The 27831-nt window shown below is 37.9% G+C and overlaps 1 long non-coding RNA gene across 4 annotated transcripts; it reads right to left on the bottom strand.

Moving 5' to 3' along the window:
- Positions 1 to 61: 61 nt before the first annotated feature.
- Positions 62 to 25750, bottom strand: LOC308668454. 4 transcript variants are annotated; one of them, XR_014026516.1, is made up of 8 exons: positions 25218 to 25750; positions 24253 to 24506; positions 17164 to 17252; positions 16959 to 17083; positions 16162 to 16250; positions 8467 to 8572; positions 4106 to 4239; positions 62 to 253 (listed from the first exon to the last, which is right to left on the bottom strand). It is a non-coding gene; the product is annotated as an uncharacterized lncRNA (long non-coding RNA). The 4 variants fall into 4 exon arrangements; XR_014026517.1 differs by lacking the exon at positions 25218 to 25750 and having other exon boundaries at positions 24253 to 24982; XR_014026518.1 differs by lacking the exons at positions 8467 to 8572; positions 25218 to 25750 and having other exon boundaries at positions 24253 to 24982.
- Between the last annotated feature and the right edge of the window lie 2081 nt (positions 25751 to 27831).

The raw sequence follows: 27831 nt of genomic DNA, 5'->3' as shown, positions 1-27831 counted from the left end.
ACTGCTATTATCCTAGTATAGTATATTAGAGTATATTATGCTCTGTACTATGCTCTTAGAAAATTGTATAAAATATGTTTAATATAGTAAAAACCTGCACATGGATTAGAGAACAAACAAAAGTATACCATAACATCAAGAGAGTAAAAGAAAAAGAATTGAAATGCAAATGGTCATCAAGAAGAACTGATGGCAGGTGGACCAAGGCAGTCATAGAATGGATCCCACGATAAAAAGCGTTCACAAAAGAGACCTAAAACAAGATGGATTAATGACCTCAGCCAGTATTGCCAGCCCATTTGGCAAAAGAATTTCAGGACCATATTGTTTGGAAACATGCGGATGAGGCCTTCATCCTGCAGTGGATAGACAATGGCTAAAATGGTGATGATTATAGTATTCTCATTCTTTTTCTAAGATTTTGTTGACCTATCTTTTCACTTTTCACAGGCCTTGATAAATAGTTTATCCATGGGAGTGCGATAAAGTGTGCATTGCAAGGAAGCCTTCTTAGATAAGTGTGTTCTCAGAAAAGTTAGAGAAGGAAGGAAGGAAGGAAGGAAGGAAGGAAGGAAGGAAGGAAGGAAGGAAGGAAGGAAGGAAGGAAGGAAGGAAGGTCCTCCTTATATGGGAAATGTGTGGCTAGTAAGTATTCAACTGGAACATTGATTGTAATGTAGATAATCTGCTGGAAGGAGGGGGTCTCTGCAGCAGTCCACCTAACAGCTTACTGTTAATTCTCTTGGGTGTAAAGAACAATTTCATGCAATTACCTCTTGTTTCTTTGATCCCAGCTCAGAAACAGATTTGGTAAGGAATGAAATTTCAGACCTAGTATGTATCAACATTTCTTTCTTAAGCATCTTCTATTTTAAGTCCTCTCTCTTCTTTTTCTATTAAAAGCCAACAGGTACTGTTGCACCTTTTACAGGTGAAACTCGAAAAATTAGAATATCGTACAAAAGTTCATTTATTTCAGTAATGCAACTTAAAAGGGGAAACTAATATATGAGATAGACTCATTACATGCAAAGCAAGATAGTTCAAGCCGTGATTTGTCATAATTGTGATGATTATGGCGTACAGCTCATGAAAACCCCAAATCCACAATCTCAGAAAATTAGAATATTGTGAAAAGGTGCAATATTCTAGGCTCAAAGTGTCCCACTCTAATCAGCTAATTAAGCCATAACACCTGCAAAGGGTTCCTGAGCCTTTAAATGGTCTCTCAGTCTGGTTCAGTAGGAATCACAATCATGGGGAAGACTGCTGACCTGACAATTGTGCAGAAAACCATCATTGACACCCTCCATAAGGAGGGAAAGCCTCAAAAGGTAATTGCAAAAGAAGTTGGATGTTCCCAAAGTGCTGTATCAAAGCACATTAATAGAAAGTTATGTGGAAGGGAAAAGTGTAGAAGCAGTGGCGTAGCGTGGGTTGTCAGCACCCGGGGCAAGGCAAGTAATTTGCGCCCCCTAACCTGTGGATTTTAGCACTCGAGTCTCTTCCACTAGCTCAGGAATTCTGGGAGTTGAAGTCCATGAGTCATAAAAGAGCCAAGGTTGAAGTCTGAGTTAGGTTCAAGGCAAAAAAGGGTCTCTGGAGAAGAGGGAAAATGCTAGTTTAACACTGAAACAAGGCAACTTTAAGGTGCCTCAGCTGTGATTTAGGATGAGACAAAGAGAGGACATGGCGTTGAAAATGGTTAATGGGGCATGTTTGTTCCACTCTTAGTGGACGTCAGGATAAACCCCACGAGAGAATGACCTTACAACAGATGTGAATAGGCTTGGACTACGTTTGTAGATTGAGTGCATACATCACATGGAGCGATGATGGGCTTCATCAAGATTTATGATCCCACAATTGGCTAGTTTTCTCCATCTTGTCCTAAACCCTGGATACCAACCACGGTTTATGGCTTAGCATGTGGCGTGGGGTTGACCCAACATGTTAGGCGACAAACAATGACTTCCAACTTACAATGCCTCAGCTTCCCAAGGTTATTCCAAAGCCAGAAAAGCCAACCAACCCACCCTGCAGCTTTGCCTGCTTAGGCTGAACCCCAGGAATTCATACTTGCTGCGGCGCCCGACCTATTTTCTGCCCAGACGCTGCTTATCCAAGCCAAGCCGCCTCCTTCTCTTTGGCACCTCACCCCAAAGATTCGCCGGCCTGGCTGGAAACTCTTGCTGCTGGCGATGTGTGTCGGGGGGGCGGTCCCGATCGCCGATGCACGGTTGGATCGGCAACCTGCCGACGCAGCTTTCGTTCCAGAGCAGGGACCCCCGGAGAGACGCTGCAGCGATCCTCCCCCCGCGGGAAATCCACCCTCTTTCAAGCCCCGCCGCGCCCCCCCGCCTTTGGCAACCCCGGGAGCGCCTTGGGAGAGCCTCCGCAGCGGAGCCCCGGGCTTGCAGGAGGGCCGCGCTCTGTGCACGGCAGGAGCCGCCTTCTCCTTTGCGGGGGGGGGGGAGGAGGGAGAGAAGGCTTCCGTCCAGTGCCGGAGCGAAGGCGGAGCGGCCTGAAGGAGGAGTCACGCTGTGTGGTTGTGTGTTTGTGTGTGTGTGTGTGTGTGTGGCGCGCCATGGGGCGTCAGGCCCTTCCCGGCTGGGGCTCCGGTGCCTCCGCCCTGCCGGATCCCGACACCGTCGAGCGCGCCCCCCCCAGATGTTGCGCCCGGTGCGGCCGGCCCCCCCTGCACCCCCCACGCTACGCCACTGTGTAGAAGAAAAAGGTGCACAAGCAGCAGGGATGACCGCAGCCTGGAGAGGATTGTCAGGAAAAGGCCATTCAAAAGTGTTGGGGACTTTCACAAGGAGTGGACTGAGGCTGGAGTCAGTGCATCAAGAGCCACCACACACAGATGGATCCTGGACATGGGCTTCAAATGTCGTATTCCTCTTGTCAAGCCGCTCCTGAACAACAAACGTCAGAAGCGTCTTACCTGGGCTAAAGAAAAACAGACCTGGTCTGTTGCTCAGTGGTCCAAAGTCCTCTTTTCTGATGAGAGCAACTTTTGCATCTCATTTGGAAACCAAGGACCCAGAGTCTGGAGGAAGAATGGAGAGGCACACACTGCAAGATGCTTGAAGTCCAGTGTGAAGTTTCCACAGTCTGTGTTGATTTGGGGAGCCATGTCATCTGCTGGTGTTAGTCCACTGTGCTTCATTAAGTCCAGGGTCAATGCAGCCGTCTACCAGGAGATTTTGGAGCACTTCATGCTTCCTTCTGCAGACGAGTTTTATGGGGATGCTGACTTCATTTTCCAGCAGGACTTGGCACCTGTCCACACTGCCAAAAGCACCAAAACCTGGTTCAGTGACTGTGGGATTACTGTGCTTGATTGGCCAGCAAACTCGCCTGACCTGAACCCCATAATCTATGGGGCGTTGCCAAGAGAAAGATGAGAGACATGAGACCGAACAATGCAGAAGAGCTGAAGGCCGCTATTGAAGCATCCTGGTCTTCTATAACACCTCAGCAGTGCCACAGGCTGATAGCTTCCATGCCACGCCGCATTGAGGCAGTAATTGCTGCAAAAGGGGCCCAAACCAAGTACTGAGTACATATGCATGCTTATACTTTTCAGAGGTCCGATATTGTTCTATGTACACTCCTTGTTTTATTGATTGCATGTAATATTCTAATTTTCTGAGATTGTGGATTTGGGGTTTTCATGAGCTGTACACCATAATCATCACAATTATGAGAAATCACGGCTTGAACTATCTTGCTTTGTATGTAATGAGTCTATCTCATATATTAGTTTCCCCTTTTAAGTTGCATTACTGAAATAAATGAACTTTTGCACGATATTCTAATTTTTTGAGTTTCACCTGTAAATGTTGTGTTTTGTCTTGCTGTGCTGATATACTACTTCTCCTCTCTTTAGGAACCTTCACTCTTTCTGAAGACATCCCCCCCCCACACACTATTGTTTGGCTGTTATACTCTGTTTGCTGGTGGCGGCAGAGCTCTAAAATTCAGGTCTCTTCCTGTCTCCTCCCACACTTGTGTCAAGATTGCAGGTTTATTGGCAACTCTGCTAGGCTGACGGGGTGGGGGAGGCTCAGATGGGAAGGAAAGAAGGCAGCCCAGGTACCTGCAACTTTTTTTTTCAAGCAGTCTGTTTTTCCACAAATAAGAACAGGTTGGCCAAAGAAGGCATTTTTCACAGATGGCTCAGGATGGTAAGATGGGAACAGGTTCTGCAAGGAAGCTGTCAAATGGAAGAACCTGAAAGAAGTAAGCAAATCAACATTTCTCAAAGAGGTGTGGCAAGGATATGATGTATAGCAGTCCAGTTTTCTGAGACATTAACCCACACACTTTCTCTTGTGATAAAATATCTCAGGAAGATACAAGCTGTTCCGACACAATATTTTATGACTGAATTTTCTGTATAATTGGCAAACTCTGTCCATTCAACCCTGTTAATCCTCCCAAATATTATTCAGTTACAAGTCAACTTGATCTGATTGGAACCAAAGTTCAACTGCTTCTGGGCTCTGGTTCCGCTTTCTGCTATTCCTCCCCTGTATTTTGCAACCCATTAAAAGGTTGCAATTTCATATTACACTTAGCAAGTCCAGTCTTGAGAGAAGAAATACATACGAAATATCACCTTTTAATAATGGGTTCTACTTAAAATGTTGCTTTTTTTGAAACTTCTAAAAGTACAGGGAACCTCACAGGAGGTCTATTTAAATCACTGAGTTTTTCCTAAGAACCTAGAATGTTGTAATGGATCAGATTAGTTTATGTGTTGATACAAGCAGTGTGGCCTTTTGCAATTGACTTCTGAGAATTTTGTTAATCTGCTGGTTTTTTAAAACTACCATCCAAAGAGTTTCTTATGGAATTCAGGATGCTGATAATCACTGGGACCACCATAGCCAGTTTATGTCACAATCTTTCAATTTCCGATTTTCATATGTTGATACTTGTGATTTTCACCAATTCTTTGTCTTCTATGACAGAGGTCCCAACCCTCAGTCAATGGCCCCGTGCTGGGCTATACCCTGTTCAGAAATGGTCTGTGGAAGTGGAGGACAAGTGTGCACATGCACTCATGAGAAGCACTTGTGAAAGTGGGGTGCGTGCACGAAATCATCCCCTCTCCTCCTCTGCCATCGCCGGTCTGCCAAGACAGAAAGTTTGAAGACTGCTGTTCTATGCTGTTATCTCCTGGTGTTGCCACATCAATTATTCACACTTTCCTCTTTTCAACCACAAGTAATCTGTTATCAACAAACATGACAAACCTTGTCTTAGTGCTATAACCCGATCTGAATCTTGACTAAAAAAGATCCAGAAAAATCTGCTTTCTCTAGGGTTCTCTGAAGTTGTAGGCTCAATTTTCTCAATATTTTTTCCTGTTCAGAAGTCATCAATAAAAGCAACATATGCTAGGGTGATCTATAATTGATCTGCTACCATCATCTCAATGACTTTCCCCCAAATTAAAGATTGAAGGAGAGATAGTTATCTGACACTTTGGGATCTAAGGAGGATCTCTTCAGGAAGGGGCATATCACAGCTTTTCTCAAAGCACTAGCAAAATCCCCTCCCATAAGGACAATCTACCCAATTGAAATGATTACACTAATCTTGGTCTTATGCAACAGCCAAAATAGGCACAGATGAAGCGTGAAAGTGCCAGAGAATAATATGGAGTTTCCCCCTACCACTTTCTTGGAATTTCTAGGCCAGAAAGAGTCCCAAGTAATGCAGCAAGACTTCGTCATTAAAGATCCTTCCCATGAGAAGTCAAAATCCTGGCAAATATGACTTTTATCAGCAAAATACTATGCACATTTGTCACTAGACAAAAGTTCCTGCTGTTGATTTTTCCCTAGTAAGAAATCTCTAGTAATCATCTTGAACACAGCTGCAAGGTGATAGCCTAGCAACTCAGTAAGTGTCAGCTCTTCAAGTTAGACCAGGTCAGGAATCAGATGCAATATTAGAACTTTGCACAATCAATCTTAAAGGTCTGTCATTTTTCCCCTCTTTCCTTTCTCTTTTGCCTAAGACAGTCAAGGTAGACCAATCTTGAGCTTCTTTTACAACCCCATCCCGCCTTTCCAGATGGATTTGAAATTAGTAATTAGAATTCCTCCTGAATGGAGAATGCTGCTGTTTTGAATTCTGAACAAAAATGATATGGATGGGGCTTTGTAGACTGGACAGTAGAGGGTACCAGAAGAAATGAGAGATTTTGATTAAACAAGAACATTTAAATCTGACTTATTAATGTGCGTTTATTTTTAATTTTACTTCTTATTTTGTATTAGTTTTTATCTTTTTAATTGTAATGTGTAATAAAATTAATCAGTGCAATGATTTGCCTCTAGAAGTTGTGGGTGCTCCAACACTGGAGGTTTTTAAGAAGAGTTTGGGTTACCATTTATCTGAAACAGTATAGGGTTTGGATTAGAAGACCGTCCCTTTCAACTTTGTCATTAAATTCTGTTAATTACTATAAAAAACAAACAAACGACTTCCGGGTGGCAAGGCTCCGCCGCCGGCAGCCATTTAGGCTGTCAGCCCTGACGCTCCGTAGAATCGCCAAATACAGTGCCGATCAGCTGTTTTGGTGGCTCGGAAGCCCCCTCCTCGGGAGAAGAGGAGGGGGTGAGCGCCCAGGCAGGGGTAGTGCTCTCCCGGGCCGCCAGAGTTGAAACTCTGGTGGTTGAAGGATCGAGCCCCCCCGAAGCCTGAGTTTGCTCTGGACCTCGGGACGCCTCCGCTCCAGGGTTTTGGAGCAGAGCAGGGCGTAGCAACCATCCCTGCCAGCGGGAGTGAACTTCGGATTACTTGGATGCAGGCAGAGCGGTACAGGAGAATCATGTTAAAGCAAGTATATGATCTTTAACTCAGTGGACTTTGTGGAGTTTGTTAAAAGTGAAAGTGCGCAACAGGCTCAAGTGGGTGAAAATGGCTGCCAAATCTTCTAAAGTTCCTAGAAGCGCGGGGGCTTCCCCGGTGCAGCAATCTTCGTTACAAGCTTTAATGCTCCCCCTGCACCTGCACCTGCACCAGCTTTAACAGTAAAAGATCTGCAGGATGTTTTGCAAGAGGCTTTGAAAAAGCAATCTCAACAATTAGCTGAACTTATGGAGGAGAAGCTTACAGAAATGAGGGCAGACATTTTACTTGCATTTCAAGGCATGGCTGTTTGTATAGAGCGTTTGGACGAGAGAGTGGAAGATCTCAGCCAAAATAATATCAGATTAGATGCTAAAATGATGGAGACTGAAAATGTGATGGATAAGATTGACGACGATTTGACCTTGGTACAGTATAGAGAGATGGAGTTCGCTGTGAGAATTAGAGGGTTAAAAGAGGATTCTAAGGAAAATTTTTGCAATGTATGGCAGTGAAAGTTGGACCATAAGAAAGGCTGAGCACCAAAGAATTGAGGCCTTTGAACTATGGTGCTGGAGAAGACTCCTGCGAGTCCCTTGGACTGCAAGGCGATCAAACCGGTCAGTCCTAGAGGAGATCAATCCTGACTGCTCTTTAGAAGGCCAGATCCTGAAGCTAAAACTCAAATACCTTGGCCACCTAATGAGAAGGAAGGATTCACTGGAGAAGAGCCTCATGCTGGGAAAGATCGAGGGCAATAGAAGAATGGGACGACAGAGAATGAGGTGGCTGGATGGAGTAACTGAAGCAGTAGGCGTGAGCTTAAATGGACTCCAGAAGATGGTAGAGGACAGGAAGGCCTGGAGGAATGTTGTCCATAGGGTCGCGATGGGTCGGACACGACTTCGCAGCTAACAACAACAACAACACAAGGAAAATTTGAAAAAAATAGTCTCAGAGGCTTTGGAAGGTATTTTGGAGCGTTCAGTAGAAGAAATTATGGAAGATATAGATAAAATATTTCGTGTTAATTCGTGGATTGCAAGACAAAGGAAACTACCCAGAGATGTGGTGGTTTACTTCACAAAGAGAGCAATTAGAAATGAGGTTATTCAAGCTTTTTATAATAACAAATTCGCAATTGCAGAACAAGAAGTTTTAATTTTAAAAGAGATCCCTCCAAGAATTCTAAGGAGAAGGAAGGAGTTTGCTTTTCTGGCAGAAGAATTAAGAAGACGGGATATTCAGTTCAGATGGGAGATTCCAGTGGTGATGTATGCAGGCACGAGACATTGTCTTCTCACTGTTTTACAGGCACGTGATTTTTATGCTAATGTTTTAAAAGCTGTCCCTATACCACTTCTGGAATCTAACAAGAAGAATGGTGAAGGAGTGCATAAACCACAAAGTGAGAGTACACAAGGTGCGGAAGGAGTTACGCAGCTGAAAGATGGAGAATTTCAGAAAGGCACAAGAGTGGATCAAATTTCAGTACCGGAGGAGGCTAGAGACCAAAGAATGACACGTGTTGCAGCTAGACGAATGAGACAAGAGCAAGATCATCAGAGTTGTGACGGCACCTCCAAAACTTACCTACAGTGAAGCAGTGGGAGGAGCACGACCCAAGAGAGTGCAGGTGATTTTGGAAGAGGCGCTCCAAAAGCTTCAGGTCACGAAAGATGGCGACAAAACTTCTAACCTGGAATGTTAATGGTTTAAATTCACCACAGAAGAGGAAGAAAGTATTTCAATATTTAAAGCAATTTAAAAACGATGTTATTTGTTTACAGGAAACACATATCAGAGCGTCGGATCAAAAGTACTTGGCTAATTTGAGGTTGGGTACACCGTTTATTGCTTCAGCGATTGACAAGAAAAATGGAGTGGTTATTTATGTTAGGAACACTTTGACAGCATCTTTAATTGAAGCAGATAAACAAGGAAGATATGTTATGATTGAATTGTTAATAGAAGGCAAGAAAACGCTTTTGGTTGGACTATACGAACCTAATCAACAACAAGGAGATTTTTACAGTTTATTACATAACAAGATTATTCAGTGGGATTATAAATCTTGTATTTTTATGGGAGACTGGAATGGCGTTTTGGATGTACAAATGGACAAGTTTTTTTTTTGAAAAGCACCCCAAGTCATGCTAAACTGCCTAAATCTTTTTTTGAGATGAAGGATGACTTGGAATTGCGAGATATTTGGAGAGAAAGGAATCTGCAAGAAAAGGATTATACTTTTTTCTCCGACAGGCATCAATCTTTTTCTAGGATTGATTTTGTATTAATTACTAATGATTTTTTTTCTAGGATCAAGAAGATCAAGATTTGTCCAAGAACTATATCTGATCATAGTCCAGTATGGTTAGAGATAGAAAAAGATAATAGGGATAGATGGTCTTGGCGCTTAAATGAAAACTTGTTTAGATATCAGGAAAATGTGGAAGAGTGTAAAAAACAGATGAAGGAATTTTTTAAAATTAATATGCATAAAGGTACTTCTATTGAGATGGTTTGGGATGCAAGTAAAGCTTATATGAGAGGTGTATTAATATATTTGAATAATAAACATAGACGTAAAATGGAATTTAGGAGGAAAGAGCAAGAGGATGAAATTAAGGAAAAAGAAAAGGCTTTAATTTTGAATCCATCAGACAGGAAGATCAAAGAGGTAATTACTTTACTTAGGGGTCAGTTTGATAAGTTAATGGCAGATCAAGTAGCAACTAATTTGCGGTATGCTAGACATAATACTTTTTGTAATGCTAATAAACCAGGTAGATGGTTAGCTTATTTGTTAAGAAAGAAGCAAAGGGCTGCTAGTATAGATAGAATAGAACATAAGGGGAAAATAGTGTATCAGCAGTCTTATTAAAAAGACTTTTGTTGATTTTTATTCTAAGTTGTATGCTAGAGATAAGTTTAGAGATGCAGATATAGATGATTATTTGACAAGAGCTAATATTCCCATGCTTATGCAAGAACAAAAGGAAGGGATGAATCAGTTGATAACTGATGAAGAAATTTTTTTAGCAATCAAACAATTGAAAGTGGGTAAAGCGCCGGGTACTGATGGATTGACTGCTGTGTATTATAAAAATTTGCAGTTGGAAATGGTGAAGCCTTTAAGGGAACTATTTAAGACAATTCAAATGGGAGGAGGGGTACCTCCATCTTGGAAGACTGCTTTTATTTCTTTGATTCCGAAGGAAGATCAGAATGTCACCCAAGTTAAAAATTATAGGCCAATATCACTTTTGAATATTGACTACAAGATATTTGCAAAAATTTTAGCTAATAGGTTAATGAGGGTAATACAACAAGTAATTCATGGTGATCAAACTGGATTTATAAGTGGTAGACAAATGAAGAATAATGTGAGACATATTGTAGATTTATTGGAATTTTTGGAAAGAAACAATCAGATCCCTGCAGCGCTGATCTTTTTGGATGCTGAAAAAGCCTTTGATCAATTGGATTGGCAATTTTTGATGAAAGTATTAGAGAAAATGGAATTTGGGGATAAATTTTTACAACCAATTAGGGCTATATATCAAAAGCAAACAGCCCGTATAATAGTTAATAATAGTTTGACTGAACTATGTAATATTGAAAAAGGTACAAGGCAGGGGTGCCCGTTGTCACCTCTATTATTTGTTTTAACATTGGAAATATTACTGATTAAAATACGCAATTCGGATAAAATTAGGGGAATCCAAATAAGAGATCAGGATTATAGATTGAGGGCGTTTGCAGATGATCTGGTTGTTACATTAACTCAGCCTGATTATTCAGTTGTAGAATTGATGGAGATAATAATGCAATATGGGAGAGTTTCTGGATTTAAGATTAATATACAAAAAACTAAAATACTGTCTAAAAATATGACAGTATCTCAAAAGGCTGTTTTAGAAGAACTAACGGGATTTGAAATAGTCAAAAGGGTTAAATATTTGGGGATATATTTGTCAGCCTCAAATGTGAAGTTATACAAAAATAATTAGGGAGGGTTGGGTGGGGGAGGGGGAGGGGGGGATTAAAGTCAAAATGTATTGTAAAACTTTTTAAATAAAAAAAATAATTATGAAAAGTTATGGGGAAAAGTACAAAAAGAATTAGATAGTTGGAAAAAATTACAATTATCTTTATTGGGAAGAATTGCAGCAGTGAAAATGAATGTTTTGCCAAAATTTTTATTTTTATTTCAAATGATACCTATACTTAAAAAGGATTTAAACTTGGAGGAATGGCAAAAAGGAGTTAATAAATTTGTCTGGGCAGGGAAAAAGCCACGAGTTAAATTTAAGATAATGCAAGATATGCGTGAAAGAGGTGGTCTTAAAATGCCTAATTTTAAATTCTATTATGAGGCTGCTGCTTTATCAGCGATAAGTGACTGGATTAATTTAACACAAGCGAGATTATTAAATCTTGAGGGTTATGATTTGTTATTTGGATGGCATGCATATTTATTGTATGATAAGAAGGTGGATAATGTGTTCAAGATACATATTTTAAGGTATGCTCTGTTGCGAGTCTGGAAAAAGTATAGACATAAGTTAAATTATAAGATACCTATTTGGGCAATACCTAAACATGCAATAGAAAATATAAATGTGGGATTTAAACATGATGTGACTACATATAAGGAAATTTTAAGTCTTGAGAGGAATGTATGGCAATTAAAGTCATATAGTATTTTAAAAGAAGAAAAGATTGTACAAACTTGGTTTCAGTATGGGCAATTACAGGCTAGATGGAAAGAGGACCAGAAAACTGGTTTTTCAATGATTGATGAAAATTTGGTAAAGCAAATTAGAGATCAAGGTCAAACACATATAAAAAGGATATATACTGCATTGATAGAAATTGATTCAGAGACGGAACCTGTTAAAGATTGTATGATAAAGTGGGCTCAGAATTTTCAAGAAGTTATTACAATGGATACCTGGGAAAAGATTTGGGTTAGAACTGTAAAATTTACACAGGCCCAAAATTTAAGAGAGAATTTTTATAAAATGTTTTATAGGTGGCATTTAGATCCAAAAAAATTAGCAAGTATGTATCCAAACTGTCAGCCCAAATGTTGGAGGTGTGGCTGTGAGGACGCAACGTATTTTCATATATGGTGGACTTGCAAAAAGGTTAAAGCTTTTTTGATTAAAATTTGGTGGAATATGCAAAAAATATTTAAGAAAAGGATAAAGTTCTCTCCGCAACTGTTTTTATTGGGTATTATCACAGAAATCACTGTTATAGATATTAAGTTGATGTTGAATTTAATTACGGCAGCGAGACTTTTAGTAGCGCAATATTGGAAGAAGGAAGAACTGGCGACTATAGAAGAATGGACTTTAAAAGTTTCTAACTTGGCGGAGATGGCAAAGATTTCAGCGTATTTGAAAGATCAATCGCAACAGAGATACACTGTGGAGTGGAAGAGATGGATTGATTATATTCAGAATAAATATGGGACTAAAAAGTTTCACTTAGCATTTGAATAAGTAGAGGATTTATATGATGTACAGTATAATTAGCTTGTAGTTATTTTACTAAGAGTTAAAGTGTGATAGAATTTAATATTTTATTGTTGTTTGCATATTTTAGATTATGTTTGTTTGTATTTTTATACCCTGTATTTAGCTCTGGGAAATCGGGGAGGGGGGAGGGGAGGGGAAGGGTGGGTTGGGGAGGGCTGGGGGGAGGGGAGGGGGAGGGGTTTTTTGTATTCTAAAATGTATTCTAAAACTTTTCAATAAAAAAAACAAAAACAAACAACAAACAACAAAGATCAGGGGCAGCCACAAAAAAGGCAGGTCTCTTGGAACCCATAAGGTGGCAGATGACCTTGTGAGAAAATCATTCCACAATAATCATGTCATATGTCAGGCAGGGACTTGAATTTCATCTGGAGGCTTATGGCATAGGACATATACAGTATATGTTGTGGCTGTCATATGGGATGGAGAACATTTGCTCATACACAAAGTAAATAACATGGTGCCTAGTCCAATTACAACTACCACAAAGTCAATTGAAGGCACAGAACTGAAGGGCTTTATGGGTTCTACCTTGGAAGTTCAGAGATAGTTTAGTGTAATAATATCAGTTCTCCATCAGAGACTGAAAGTAAAAGGAATTTTAATTCTTTTTGTAACTTTTAAAACTTGATGTTCGATTATCATGGTCTGTATGATATATTAAATTTTGTGGACTTCCAGTTTGCCATGCAGCCACTATGGACGGCTGGGAGACTTGCTCTGTCTCCCCTGTCCAGTTTTGCATCACTGAGGGGCCCTGAAAAGGGCTGAAAGTCGCCCTGAAGAGGTGAACAGCAAGGAGGGGCACTCGCTGGATCATGGGAGAGCCACAACTCTCCCGTTAGAACTGGTGATCCCTCCAAACTGGCGGACGAAAGGATTGGCCATTATGGCTCATCCCTAGGCTGTGAACAGCCGAAGTCACATTTTCCATCAGGCAATTCTTAAAGCAGCACGGAAGAGACTGGGTGAGATCTACCTATTTTACATCCTAATTATTTTCTGTACCTCCTTAAGCTGCTAAGCATTCTCCCCCCTGCAGTGAGGGAAGGGGGACTTTAGCATTCCCTCCAGAAAGAGCAGCAACTAAATACCCAGGGGTGTTTTAAACGTTGAAAAAGTAACTGAATCCCAATTGGAACCTTACTTCTCAAAGCATGTGGACTGAAAGATTTTTTATTTTTTATTTTTCATTATTTACTTTGTTGGAAATCTGGGTTTTTTCTTCTAAAAAAAAGAAAAAGAAAAACTGAAAAGATTGAAATAACTTTGGGACTCAAGGGGAAACTTTAAAAGGGGCCTGGCTGACTGCCCAGGGAAATAGATAAGATACTTAACCTTGAGAATTTTGAAACAAAGGCTGTGAAAGGCTCTGTGTTCCCTACCTATAAAAAAACGTTTTCTGTCTTTTGGATTTTCTAAGTGTAAAGCCTTTAGTCTAAAATACCAATATGGAAGAAGACCAGGAACAAAATTTTCTTATGGATGAAGATCAACAAATTCTCTATATGTTGAAAACACTAATTCAAACTCTTACTACAACCAATGAAATACTAAGAGGCTATAGAAAGGAACAAGAAGACAGCCCAGATATGAAAGCCCAAAGTTTGACTACAACTAAAGAACCATCTATACAAAATACAATAGTAAAAATGAAACATTCAAATACTATGACAGAAGAATCTACTATTCAACAAATATTGACATTTGAAAATCCAGTAAAGACATTGACAACTTGGAAAAAGGAAAAGGTTTCTTATACAACTCAGAAGAAATCAGAGGATCTAGAAAAAGAACAGTTGGATGAGAAGATAAACAATTCAGAACAACTACGTCGATATGGAAGAACAAAGAGATGACCCACTAGATCTACAAGTCCTCTAAAAAAATGGCAACCAGATGGTTTTGCCAATATCAATTAATATACATGATATTACAAGGAGACTGGTTCAATGACCCAAAAACAAGGACATGGAAGATGATTTGGCAAAGGAAAAAAGCCAGAATAAGACTCAAGAAGAATGGAGTTTCAACCATTTTATTGAAATCTAAAACAGAATGTACTTAAATAGATAAGATGTGCATGTTGAACACAAGTCATTGTAATGAACTGAGATAAAGAATTTTTTTGAATCATTAAAATCTAGCAGTATAAATACTAATAGCTAATCTGAACATTGATTTGTGCATAAAGGTCATGTAAAGGTGAATAATGTAGATAAGCTAAAAACTTATTGTTGAAAGTAATAAATAGGTCTACTGTATATGGAACATTAAAAATGAAAATTATTAGTTTAAGCAAGAGATAGCAGATACAAAGAGGAAGAGAGATGAAGTATTAAATACTGAAATAATTTTTTTTTTGATTACTACCTAAAAACAACAACAACTGAAAACTAGCAAAAAGGAAGGATATCATATTGTATCCTTAGTTGAGATAGAGGGTGAGATGTTAAGTAGACGGGATGTGTATTTTGAATATTAGATTTTGTGAGGAATGGTGATAGATGAATTGGGAGTATATTAAAAATCTTGGGAATGATAAATATCAAATGTTAAATCTAAATGTTAGTGGAAATTAAAACTGAAAAATCTATTAGGTCATTGATTATCTAAAAGATTGTTTGTTAAAACAACTAGAATATGTGTAAACTAAAAATTATGGATATATGTAAGAAAGTTATTTTCTATGTGATTGATAAGATAAAACCTGTCTTTTAATTTACAGACAGTATATATGAAGGGAAAAAGAGAGGAATGTTTATGGTTGCAATCTGAAATCTGTACTAATGATAACTGTATGTAATTGAATTACTACTACTCAGTCACCACGTTGCTTTTCAAATATGTGAATGTAATATTAGAAAATCAATAAAATTTGTATTAAAAAATAAACTTTGTGATGTTTGTATGGTATACTAAACAATTTTCTTTAGAGAGCACACAGTGAAAAACATATTTATGATATACAAGATGTTGAGTTGCCTGAAAAAATAAAAGGAAGACAAATGAAGTGTCTTCCTATTGAAGAAGAGCTGAACATATTGCAAAAAATTGATCATGGGAAGCTTAACTGGTATATTGATGAGAGTTAGTAGGAGTGCTGGAGGATTTCCCCCCCTCCAAATGTTTCAACGTGTTTTAAAATTAGGAAACATAATAATGGATAAGAAAGTTTCAAATTTGTCCATGGCTAATAAAGGTAGTCATATATGATCCACTTTAAAATCTGCAATGCAATGTGACCATATAGATAGACTAGTTTCCTGTCTTCTTAGTCACAGGGGAATCCAAAGAAGCTGACTGAAATGGTAAAAGGCTGAAATATTTCACACTTCAGGACCTGCTGTAATTTATTTGTTAACATTCTTCAATTACAGTTAATCCTCACAATTGAGCCCAAAATTTCTATTGCTAAGTGAGACATTTGTTAAGTGAATTTTGCCACATTTCATGACCTATCTTGCCACATTTTTTAAGTGAATCACAGCAGTTGTTAAGTAAGTAACATGATTGTTAAGTGAATCATTTAGCCATTTTAGCCTTGTTTTAATAGCCACAGACTTTGGATGGAATCTGTGCCATGAAAGCAATAAGTATGATTCATTTGATTCTCCTGTAATTATTTAGGTATTTCTATCTGCAACTTTGTTCTGAATCATTTGTTTATCTGCTTCCAATGGTTTGGTTCATGGCTAGTAGGTGGATTCTAGACAAAGTAAGCTACATTTATACAAACCCTCTGGGGTGTTATTCAGAAATTACAACATCCATCTCTACTCCTTCTCCTCATGAAAATTGCTTCAAAATCCCCAGGTGTCTTTGGACCTGCAAATTCAAATTTGAGTCTCAACTCAAGTTAAGATGAGGAAACAATGACTAAAAAGTCAACCACAACCTTTCATGAGCTAGTTAAACAAAGCAATAGTGATCCATGACTGTCTAAAGTGTTGCAATGCACTTTAAAAAGGGCTGCCCCTTGAAAAATCTGAGAAAATTGTAGTTGGTAGAAAATGCTGCTAACCACTATGAGACACAGTAATTGCAAGATCCATATAGATAGATAGATAGATAGATAGATAGATAGATAGATAGATAGATAGATAGATAGATAGATAGATAGATAGATAGATAGAGATAGAGATATATAAAAATCTAGATATCTGTCAATGTCAGGCACCAGGAACCAGAAACAGGAGGAGGAGCTGATCAGAGTGGAATTTTTATTGTTGCTTGCCTAGAGACAGAAATCTACAACACTACAAACTACAACACTCACTACTTGATAAATACAGTGAAGTTTAAGGGAGGATCTTCCTTCAGCTGCTTTGTTCCTACAAGCAACTTAAGGCTAGTTTCATACCTCCCCTCAACTCAGTGTCAGATCTCAACAAAGCCAATTACTTACTTAGCAAATGTAGCACAGGGCATGATTGTTAAAGCTGTGAATGACTTGGGGCAGTGGTTCTCAACCTTTTCTTCACCACGGACCTCATTTAAATATCTTTTGTGGCCATGGAACCCCTCAAGTCTTACCTCAAGATTTAAATCATAACATTTCTTCAAGCTTTAGCAGACCACTTGTAACATTGCGGCCCCTCAGGTGTCCACACCACAGGTTGAGAACCACTGACTTAGGACGTTAAAGGTGTAAAAACTTTCTAAAGAAAAAACATATTTTACAGTACATGATCATATTTAACTTCTTAAGTCAACAGGAGAAGCCCTCTGGAAGAATTACCTTCAAACCCCATTGCCAGAAGATTATCTGGCAGTTAGAGGGAGTTCTGCTATGGAACAACTTCCTGTCCAAGGATGTGCACTTCACCACTGCATATTGTATTCAAGGAAGAAGGCAAAACATTAATCTCTAGTTAGCCCTATAGAGTATACCAGATTAGGAAACCAGTACCATATATGTCTAAACAAACAAACAAACATTTCATTGGAATAGCTATAGTAACAGAATCTTACAAATCTGAACATGTTTCCCTCCTCCCTGATTTTATCTTAATGCCAGTTTGGGAGAGGCTTGTCTGTTGTTGGTTGCCTTAATACTGGATTTTCCCACAGTGTGAGAAGATTCCTTATGCCATCTACATCTTTCTTATCAATCTTTTATCTCTTAGCTGAATTTATTTTCATGATATTTAATTTAAATGTACTTCCTATTTTAATAGTTTTTAAATTTTATTTCTTTGCCTTATAATTTGTAATTTGTAATTGATGAAGCTCAGGCAGGAAAGATATCAGTTCAACTAATTTATATGATAGAAGGCAATGAAAAGATTCCTGCACAGACAGAATAGAAATCTGTAAAGGAGTCTTTTCCCAACAAAGAAATGTGGACTAAATTTATTTTTATCCTGTCTTTGTTATTTTAAAAAATAACTCAAGATGGTGAATGTATCTTCTTCCTCCTATTTCCTGCCTTGTGAGGTGAGCTGGACTGAGACAGAGTCCCAAATGTGCTTTTCAAGAGGCAACTGCTCTTACTTGTTTTTGTTTGAAGACATTTCGCCTCTCACCCAAGAAGCTTCTTCAGCTCTGACTACATGGTGGGGAGTGGAAGGATTTATATTGCTTGCAGACAGCTGATCATTTGCATTCTTTTAGGCTCCACACATATTTGCATTACTCAGATGACCCTGAGGACATAGGTAAACCTCCAAATGGCCCCAACAACTTGCCCCCCCCCCAAAAGCAAATGACTAGCTGTCTGCAAGCTGGCTTTCACAGCTAAAGTGGAACAAGAACTCACTGTCTCCTGTTTTCTAACCACAAGACCAAACTGGCTTTTAAAGTTTACACTGGCTGTTAATGACTCTTGTAGCACTAGTCCATAGAAGAAAATATAGAGCATTCCTATTATTGTAATAGGAAATGATACCGTCACTGACATGTCAAAATCTACCAGACGTTTCCTAGCTGCCACAAATTCCATCTAATTTTCCATATCTCTTTCTCTTGAAAAATGGGAAAGGGAATGGAGAGGTAGTATCTACTGGGTTTCTCAGCATCCCCTGGTGGTCTCTTGAAAAATTTCAGCATGTTTGACATTTATGCTTAATATCAGTGAGTAATTCATAGTGTAAATGATTATTCCAAAATATGCTAAAAGGTTAAAATTCCAGGAGCTGAGCTCAGCTTTTAGCAACTATATTCTTGATAATACAGAAATGGTTTGCTAACGGTATTGCCTTTTTCCTGAATGTTTTTTCTGCTACTCAGTGTAGAATTTATCTGTTGGATTTCCTGGTAGTCTCTTTATCCATTTCTGAAGGAACTCATCAAATCAGTGGTTGCTTCTGATTAACGCCCAAAGAAAGTCACCTGGTATGACAACATTTGCAATAGTGGTGAATATTTGTAGCTCAGATGTAGGATGAGAGCGAAGGTTCGTTCTCTGAGCTTGTGGGTTGGTTTCCGATTGTTTTATTACCAGGCTAGGTAACTGAATTTTGCTGCTGCTAGAACTTGATTATCCTAGGGAAAATGAATCTTGGGATAGTCTTCACAGCTATAATCCCTATTTCTTGATTTGCCTTGTCAAATCATAAGAGTGTCTCTGCTTTGTCTGGGTTTCAGCTTCATTGCTTTAATTACCAACATCACATGCTAGTTTAAGATGTTGAATAGCTTCCTTGGATTTTTGAAGGAAAGGGATAAGGAAAGGTGAGAATGAAGGGAGCAGTACTTTCATATTGAATCGTTAAATTTTCTCAAATGAACTCTTCCTAGAACTTTTTGTGCGTATTAAATAATGTGAGGAATGAGATGAACTTTTAGAGAATATCACAATATGACTGGCCCAGTCACCCAGCTGGCTTCGTGTCCAAGGCAAGACTAGAACCCAGAGTTTTCCGGGTTTCTAGTCTCATGTCTTAATGACTACACCAAACCTGATCTTGATCTGTATTTATCTATATTAGATATTTTCATATTCACTTTCTGTTTAATATGTTAAAGACAGACAAAATTGTATCTACTTTTTGCTCTAGTTGATTTTCAAGTTCCTCTTACAGATTTTCCACTCAGAGCACAGTAATATTATTGTGCAACTCACAGTAAGGTTTTCATGCACTAATTAAACATCAATAGAATACATGTTGCTGAAAGAGATTTTCTGTTAAACCAAGTGGATTTGATTCCCTCTCTCATATATAGTTAGGAACTGAATTATTTTAAAAGACTGATTTACTGATCCTGGTCCTTAGCCTTTTCTATTTAGGTAACAGAAATGAAGGAAAAACTATATAGTTTTTTGTGCCCATTTATGTGAAACTAAACACCCTTTTAAATTTTGGAATGATAATATAACATTTGCGACTCAAAACTTTAGTAGGAAGTCATCAAGCTTGGAATAATATGTATAGGTCAACATTGTGATAATTAAATGGTAGTCTTAAATGTGTGGCCTTTAGGTTGAAATGACTCATGCCTTCGACTTAAAACATACATTTAGTTGTAGTTCTATATATTTCAGGAGCTGATTGCATTAACTTCTGACTAGCTGACCAGGTAGCAGGGATTTCAGACAACTTTATGTCAGAGTGATGATTAAACATAAACAACTTGTCCAAGTAAGGTGATGCTGTGTCTTCCATAACTCAATATATTTTCTTTTTTTTCCTCCTTTCCTCCTTCCTCCCTCTTTCTCTTTTAAATGTACACACAATTCTATGCTTTATTTATTTTTGTTATAATTAGCTGCCACTTATATTAGTTATAATGGTCTCAATTCCAACAAACTTTAGCAGGGCTTCAGCAAGTATTAGATGTAATATAATTTACTATAGCCTTACTTTCTTGTAGGATTTTATACATTCTAGTATTATTCATTGTAATATTTATTTGTAGCTCTATAGGATTCTTTAATTTGAATACTCTGTAATTTTATCTTAAATGTATTTTTACCTTATTTTATTATATCAATATTTTTATTCCCATTTTAACATAATTGTCATGATCCATCTAATTAGAATAGTTGATTGATTGATAATTTCAGTGTGTTTAACGGTCACACTGTACTTTTTTAAAAATACTCTGAAAATATGTAAGCCTATTACATCCTGAGTAAATTTTATTTTAGTTGAAAGATCTTCCAAGTAGGTACTTGTCAGATTACAGCTTATGAAATATAGGTATATTAAAGATGATCCAGATCAGAAAATACTTTGTTGAAATTCCTTACACAAAGATGTAATCTGGATTTACTCAAGCTTGAAGTGGGCGGGCAACTAGGTGTGTGGAGCAGTTGTAAGCATGAAGCTCTTCAGTGTGTTAATGAATTCATTCCTTGGTTTTCATTGTGTTGCCTTGCAGCAACGGATACCAGGTAGAATCTTATTTCTGGATGTATAAGGTGAGTGTCCTTAGAGTACTATTACTAAGATGATTATTAGTTTTAAAAACTTCACAAAATTCAGCATTGAAAAGTTTTATCCCTTTTTGTTTGTGAAAGAAAAATAGTGCATGTTCTTGAGCATCTGTTTTTTTGTCTCTTCTTTTTAAAGAAAAGATGCTTATTTTTGGTAGTCTCTTGGCAAAGCAGATGTACTTTATGTGATGTCACAATTCCACCCTCACCCCATTTTACATTATTAAAAATGGGTGCTTTGTAAAAAAAAGTAAGGCATATTAGCAATTGCATGGAGAAATCTGTGTCAGTCTCTTATCAGTATAAGCAAACAGAGACTTTTCCAAGTTTCACTGCATCTTGCTCCCCTCTCACTTCAGTTTCAATTACAGCTTAGCCTGAGGTCTGTAATACAATTCAAAGTTCTGTCCTCTAATCATTGCTTTTTTAGAGGGATAGTGCAAGCAATAAGGGCATCAACCTGCTTGAGAATTCAAGATTGGTCTAAAATTCGGGGACACTGAATGTATGGTTATTTTTATTACTTTACCTTTCTTTCTCCAGATTTAATGTCAGAGTGATATACACAAAATATAGACTCTGGAAATTCTATACAAGTTGGGAAAGAATAAGAAATGTAGCAATTGTCCCACTGCTAAATGGGTGAAAGATGAACTATGAGCTTGCATATAGAATGTGAAGGAACCTCATCTTGTTCGGTGCTAGGCAATAAATTTCCTTGAGCTATCTGTTATACTGAAGGATTTAATTTGTACAACACACTAAGACATACAATATGATTTACAAACCATAAAAAGGTTTCTAAAACATACAGGGCCACAAATGAGCAAGACACTTTTCAGGTGTAGGCCAATTTGTAAAGCTAGCTGTTCATTTTATTTGAAGAGAATATATGTAGTTCAGGTTGACCTATGGGGTTCTTGGTGCTCTCTGGCTTGGTTGTTTGCTTGCATACATCTTATTAACCAACTAGATAACATCATCAGTATCAGTATGTTTGGGATTTTCTCCATTAATATAAAGCAACTTGTCTTACAGTGATGGTGTGTGTGTGCACGTGCGCGCACATGTGTGTGTGTGGGGTTTCTCCTTGGTATGTCCTTGATTTAGGGTGTATTATTTTCTGTTTTGTTCTTTGTCTGGTGTTAATCCCTGCTTATGTGGTTGTAGTCTGGTACAAAGGATGTGTTCTGGTCTTTTTGTTTTCTTATCTTTTAATCAAATCCTTTGAATGGTGTGGAAATAGGATCTCTATATGCCTATTGATGGCTGTTATGTCTGAAAACTAAGTTTCCAGCAATTCTATAGCATTTTTCCATTTAGGTTGGTCTAGGATGCTGTTTCCCATTTGAAATTAAGGTGAAATCTGTATGTGTTGTGAAATTAAGTTCTCATTGTGTCTTCTGATTGCTAGTTGGCGTTCATGGATGTACTCCGATAGTTTTCTGCCTGTCTGTTCTATGTAGTGGCTGTTACAGTCTTTACACTATGTTGTAGAATAGATGACTCTTCTTTTTAATTCTTGGCTGTTTTTTGATTTACTTTTACAGGGTTTTAGTTGGTTTGTGAAATGTGGTGATACTATGTGGTTGAAAGAGTCTGTTGATAGTTTGTGAGATCTTTTTGATGTATGGTAGTTTTATCCTTTTCATAGTTTGTGTTGGATGTGCTGTGATGGGTTGAGTGTTCAGGCACTTTTTGACAAAATTATGTGGGTATCTATTTTGTTGGAAGATTTTTTTTTTGCTATTCTGGGTTGCTGTTTGTTTGTACTATTTGAATAATCTTACATAACTCTTCTTGGGTTGGTCCTTTGACAACGGAGAAAAAGAAAACACAATGCCACAAATACCAGCAGCAAAAACCACTGTATATAAACAGGGAGCAAATATCACACTTACTAGCATTGATTTTATCTAGCTGGGTAATGAATTATCTGCAAACAAACTACCAAGCTTAGTGCTAAGGTCTGCATTGCTGTTTATTTGCACAAAAAGTCTTCTAGGTTTACCAAAGTTCACACAACACTGAAAGGGGTTGCAGTCTCTCTCCTTCTATAAGGCAGGAGAATGAAAGTAGTTTTACTACCTATGACTTACCTTGATTATAAAGGCAACTCTTCATTTTCCTGATAAAGTTATGCCACAAGTAATTACTTCTATCTGTATTCTGCTTGGTAAAGAAAAGTTCAGAAACCCACAAGCTCAGAGAATGAACTTCCACCTTTATCCTATACCCGAGCTACAGATATTCACCACTACAATCCAGGTAGATGAAACAGTGTGAGTTTCCCTCACAGATTGCCTCACTAGAATTTTCCAGATGGATAAGCTACCACAACTTAACTAAGTTTGAACAAGCTTAGTCTTTCATCCTGACTGTCCTACTTTCTCCCCCCCCCCCCCAATTTTTTTTCTTTCTCTTACTTTTTAGGTCTATTTGATGGTATGAAAGTTGGGAGTCCATTATCAATCAGACTTCTTTTAAAGCCTTTCATGAATACCACAAGAACTTGTAACTTTCATCTTCTGACTGTCTAGATAATTTATACATTTCTTAGAACTGAGAAATTAATATTTTGGTGGTGCCCCACCGAGACTACTGTAAAGCAAAGAGCTGTCCTGGACATTGCCCAATTCACTTGAATTTTTTATTCTGTAATCTGTATTTTGGCTGGATCTTCAGGAATTTCACCAGGTCAACTACTGGACCTGACATTTTGGGGTACTTTATCAAGAAATACATAGGGTATTTTTTTTAAGAAAAATATTGGTTACATTTTGTATTCCTATGTATTCTGATGTTATAAAATGGGAATTGCTTAATTTTCTTGTCTCAATGGCCATCTCATATTTTAGAAATTTCTGCCATCTAGTTCCTATACTTTAGAATCAATTCCCCTTTGAATAGTATTCAGTGTGATCCTATAAGTTTAAAAAGGCTCTTATAATGCTTATTTTTTCAAGTTCTTGATAAATTTGAAAGATCTTTTCAGTAGCAATACTTTGTAGGACTTAAATTATGGTAAAGGTTGGATTGAAGCTTTAAATTATTAAATAATTTTATTGTCAATATTGCTTCATGTTGTATTGTTAATTTTATTTTGCTTATACTATATTAAAATAAAGAAGCACAAACGAAAATACTCAACATAATTATGATACTATCAATTCTTACATATACATCACTGGCTAGGCTTCTCCATTGTTTCCTAGGACTTGGGAGAATGACTAATCTCCAAGAAATCATCACTGGATACAGGTAATAATGAACTTATATACACAAAGCAACCCCACCATTAAGTATAATGAATCAGTTAATATAGATTGGGATGTGTAAGGGGTGATGAACTGAAATAAATACTTCATGTGATGATGTCATTTTAAATTGCAGCCCAGAACAACATCACTATACTTAAGGCAGCTATGCATTTTGAATTAATTGTGATACCTTTCTGTACTGGGATTTCTGTGGCACCTCATGATGCATTACTTTGAAGGGACCTTCTTATGATGTTAAATAGCAAGCTGAATCCAGAAGGAATGGTAGCCAGCTGCTCAGAGAAGGAGGGAGTGGTGGATCTTCAGGTGGAGGTTGTCTTTCAGATTGTCTTTTCATAACTCTCTTGAAATAGATTTGTGCAAGACCTGTCTTTTTAAGAGTACCCCATCATTCAATATAAATTCCTTTTTCTCTCCAGCAAGCTAATTTAAAGAAATAAGTCAATAAGAATCAAACTTAATGGAGTCAAAAGCAAACTATCCTTAAATTAAGTCAAGACAAATCCATCACAAACTAACTCTGATGTCTTCTATAACGATGTTAATTTGTTTATATATTGACACCTCCAAAGGGGACTTCTAGCAGTAAATTTCCCAGCCTTTATGGCCAACATTATGGAAGGTGTCATTCTAACCTATCTAGAATGCTAAGTTGGAGAAGGCTAACTGAGCCTTTGAAATATTTTGGATCCAAGTACTACTCAGGTGCTTGTAAACTACTAGATAAAAAGAATTGATAGTTATTACTGCTAAGTGTTCTTCAGATTATCTTGTGAATCTTATCTCATAAAAGGAAGATGCATTGGAAAATGAAGATGCCTTATCCCCTTACTGATGTTTCTCTGTTGCCATCAGCAACCAGAAGATAGCAAGCAATTTTTCTACTTTCCAACTAGACTTTAGAACAAAGTTGAGTTATGGATTAGAGAACATGCAGCCAACAACCATGAAAACCTCACTCATAGGATAAAACATACACAAGCAACTTATAACTTGAGGTTCAGTTATGGTCAATATAGGCTTCCTCCTCCTCCTCTGCCTTCTTCACAGAACATGCAGTCTTCCCAGCCGTTTGGCTAAGCCAAAAGGGAAATGATGATATACACAAATAAAAGAGATGGCAATGAAATGTACCTTCTCCAATAAAAAGTGCTCAAAAATATTGACACAGGAATTGCTGTAGTCAGCACAGTTGCTTCAGTAAATCTCCTTCAGCTGAACTTCAGACATTTTTGTTGAATTGTGTTCTTTTATGAGAGCGCCTGTTACTCGTCCCAGCTTCTTCCAACCTAGCAGTTTGAAAGCACGTAAAAATGCAAGTAGAAAAATAGGGACCACCACGGTGGGAAGGTAACAGTGTTCCGTGCGCCTTTGGCGTCTAGTCATGCCGGCCACATGACCACGGAGACGTCCTCGGACAAGCGCTGGCTCTTTGGCTTTGAAATGGAGAAGAGCACTGGCCCCTAGAGTCAGAAACGACTAGCATACATGTGTGGGGGAACCTTTACCTTTTATGAATTCAGTGGAAATGAATAATCCTGCAAAATCTTCTATGATTTCCTCCATTCACAATTTATACTACATACATTTTGTTGATTCTAATAGGACAACTTTCCAGAAGCAACGATTCATGGCAGCGGCAGCTATGAAGAATGTGAAGAATTATTTCCAGTGGCTTTATCTTCAATACTTGATAGTTACCTGCGGCATTGACTTTGAACACTGGGAACAAATGGTGATTCACATTTTTGTTACCACTACTTTTACCATGTTGGCATACACAGCTTATGTGTTTATTCCTATTCATCTGCACCTGGCTTATGAGTTCTTTCTACAATTTTTAATCAAATAGCAAAGAAGGACACTGAACTACACCTATTGCAACCAAGCTTGGGTACTTTTGTGTATATTTGCTTCATCTATGTAAATAGAAAATTTAAAAACATTTAATATCTTTCTTTCCTAAATTATTATATCAACTGGTACCATTAGATGTACTAACTTGGAGGAGCTGCTAAAGGTTTTGATAGTTTTCACAATCTATTTTAGATTGTGAAAAAAATCATTACTTTTTTTATTATCAGACAATGAAATGAAGTGAAACTAAAAGTGGGTAGATATTGAGGGAAGAATCAAGGAAAATATCAAATCTGTATACAAACTGATAAGTAATGGGAAAGTGAGTTTCAGTCTGATATTAGAGATGTAATTTAAAACTTCTGAACTAAAGTCTCAATCTGTGGTAAAATGTTTTAAGAGGAATTTTTATTAGGCACTTTTTTCACTGTTAATATTTAGAGATCTGTTAATATTTAGAGATCTGTCTTGGAAAAGGACACGGTGGCTCAGTGGGTTAGGACGCTGAGCTTGTCGATCAGAAGGTTGGCAGTTTGGCGGGTCGAATCCCGAGTGCCGCGTAACAGAGTGAGCGCCTGTTACTCGTCCCAGCTTCTGCCAACCTAGCAGTTTGAAAGCACGTAAAAATGCAAGTAGAAAAATAGGGACCACTACGGTGGGAAGGTAACAGCGCTCCGTGTGCCTTTGGCGTCTAGTCATGCCGGCCACATGACCACGGAGACGTCCTCGGACAAGTGCTGGCTCTTCGGCTTTGAAACGGAGATGAGCACCGGCCCCTAGAGTTGGAAACGACTAGCACGCATGTGCAGGGGAACCTTTACCTTTACTTGGAAAAAAAATATCAATTGGTGCGGATATTGTAATAGCAGAGCTATATAATAGTCTGGCAGACTGGACTGTGACTAAGAGTGTAAAAATCTACCCTTGTGACACAGATGTTGTTTGATAATACAATATAAAAATATGTATTTGTCAAATGATTGGGATATGATCTATATAAGCTTTATAAAATGGCCTAATTTAAATATTAGAGATGTGAATGTGATAAATTATTTCCTGATTTTAATACTGATTGGAGCATAAGCAAGATGGCAAGTTTCAAAAAGCAATCATGAGTATGGCTAAATTAATGTAATATGCTTTCAATAGACTGTAATGAAGTGGATGGCAATGGTCTCCATAGGAGAGATAACCTTAGGTCATGATTAATGGTATCACTGTTAAATACCATTATCTCCTTAGGTTGACACCAACCAGCGGAACTAAAGATTAGAATAAAGTTCTGCCCATGCTGAAAAGTCCCATCAACTGGCCTTAGGAGTAGGATGACGTTATAATGTTGGTGGCCATATGAAGTCACTGAACAATTTATGGAATGAAGGGCATGAATGGTAAACAAGAAATACATTTTTTGGCATATTTTGGTGGTTTTTCTACTTCACCATGTAGCCCTCACCACCAATCTGAAGGTCTATGGGATGGGGAGCTATATAATAAAGCAGGAGACAATGAATTTTATGCCAACTTTTTTCTATCAACTGAAAGATAAGTAGGAAACATTACAAGTGGACAGTGGGGAAAGCCCCTAGATTTCTCCATTGTTCTAATTTCTTGATTTTTTTTGTTGCCCAAGCTTGACTTCCTTTCCATGGATCGAAAAACCTGGGAAAATAGTAGATAACATTTGAAGTTACTTAATCTTAAACTACACATGAATATAATCATGTGAACTGTGAACCACCCAGAACTGGTTTGGAGTCAGGCGGTGCCTACACTGAATTAATTTTCAAACCTGAAAATTATTTTGTTTCTCGTACTGCAGAACTAATGCTCTCCTAATAGCATATTAATAGCATTAAAAGGCATGTGTTAATCCCGTTTATATTTAGCC

This window comes from Vipera berus (genome assembly GCF_964194415.1).
Source record: "Vipera berus genome assembly, chromosome: 5".
Classification (NCBI taxonomy): domain Eukaryota; kingdom Metazoa; phylum Chordata; class Lepidosauria; order Squamata; family Viperidae; genus Vipera; species Vipera berus.
The sequence above is the reverse complement of the archived record's forward strand: the minus strand, read 5'-3'. Positions and strand labels throughout refer to the sequence as shown.